Here is a 1,892-nt window from a genome sequence, read left to right as displayed (position 1 = left end):
GATGTTTTGATTTACTCCTATAAACGATAGTCTTCATATCATCTCTCAGTTCTTCTGGTACTAGGTCATTAGTATCTAATGCACGTCAAGATAGAATGTGAGATGTTCTTTTTTATGATGAGTGCAATGCAATTCTTCCTCAATTTGCCATTCTCCTCATAGTAAATCAACTAATTATCAGATTCAACATGGCCAATTTTTTAATTGTCCAGTTCAGCTCACTAATGTGTAGGATATTGATGATTATGTGTTCTATTTCATTTTTGAGAACTTCAATTTTCTTAGATTCATATTTCGTACATTCCATGTTCTGATTGTTATTGGATGTTTAAAGCAGTTTCTCATCATTTTGAGTTGTGCTCCAACAGCAAATGATGGTCCTGAAAGCTTTACTCCATTTGTGTCATCATGGCCAACTCTACTTTGAGGAGGCAACTCTTCCCTAATTGTATTTTGAGGACCTTCCAACCTGAGAGGATCAGTCTCCAGCACTATATTTGACAGTATTCTGGTGCTTTTCATTATGTTTCAATATTCAGTATTCTGGTGCTGACAATGTTCCACTGCTATTCATTAGGTTTTCAGTGACTAAACACTCAGAAGTAATCCATCTCTCCTTTTTCCTTGTTGTTGTTGTTGTTAAGTGCCATCGAGTCACTTGCAACCAATTGCAACCATGTATAGGGTTTCTGAGGAGTGGCTGGTGAGCTTGAACTGCCAACCTTGCAGTTCAAATGGCTTTGCAGTCTGGCGCATTAACCCACAGCATCACACCAGAACTCCCTCCTTTTTCCTAGTCTATCTTAATCTGGAAGATCAGCTGAAACCTGTTCACTATGGTGACACTGCTGATATTTAAAATACCCATGACATAGCTTCTAGATTCACAGAAAAATGCAAGAAACCATGCAACGACAAACTGAACGATGAATGGTAGTTATCTGAATTAAACCTTTGGATATATGAACTGGAATTCTAGCAGCAATACTTTTTTGATTTTTGCTTGTATCTGATTGCTGTTGTAGTTGTTAGGTGCCATCTAGTTGGTTCTGACTTATAGCAAACCTATGTGCATTGATGATTATTATAGTAATACCAATTTGCCTACTCCAGTTGCTCCTGTTTTCTGCCTCATCTTACTCAAGCTCCCTGAGTGTTTCACCCCATTTGTGACCAACAGTACGGGATACCTTAGCTGGTGCCGAGTGGTAGGAAAGGACCCTGGATCACACAGCTACAGGAAAAGATCAGTTTGGCTTGACCACAGCACACCCATACTCAATTGCAAAGGGTATAGGATGCAAAGGGCATTAGGTAAGTGGAGGCAGAGCCACATGGAGTGGCCCAGGCTTGGGTGGGTTCCCACTGCACAGAGAGGAAGCTGGGGTAGAGAGGACCTCTCTTGTGCCTTGGGGGATAAATGCCTGCTTTCAGGGGCTCAGGAGACCCAGTCCAAGGACTCTGTCTAAAGTAATTGGGTCTGCATCAGCCTTCTTTCCATTTACAACTCTTGGCTGCTTTTGGGGTGACCAGAACAGGTGCATCTCTAAGGAGAAAAGAGAAAGAGGGGAGGAGAGAGAGGGAAGCAGGAAATAAGAGGGGCCAGCCCTCACTTTGCATACACTTCACAGAATGAAATCCTGCCCAATCCTATGCAGACCTCACAATCATTGTTACTTCTGAGCCCATTGCTGCTGCCACTGTGCCAATACAGCCCATGGGTGTGGTGAGGGTGTTCCTTCCTCTTTTTCTGTGATTCTTGTTTTTACCTAATATGATATCCCTGACCAAGGACTGGTTGCTTCTGATGATATGTCCAAAGTACAAGAGAGGAAGTCTGGCCATATTATCTTCCAAGGCACATTCAGGCTGTACTTCTTCGAACACTGATT

The sequence above is a fragment of the Chrysochloris asiatica genome, unplaced genomic scaffold (genome assembly GCF_000296735.1).
Source record: "Chrysochloris asiatica unplaced genomic scaffold, ChrAsi1.0 scaffold00002, whole genome shotgun sequence".
In the NCBI taxonomy this organism is placed as follows: domain Eukaryota; kingdom Metazoa; phylum Chordata; class Mammalia; order Afrosoricida; family Chrysochloridae; genus Chrysochloris; species Chrysochloris asiatica.
The sequence above is the reverse complement of the archived record's forward strand: the minus strand, read 5'-3'. Positions refer to the sequence as shown.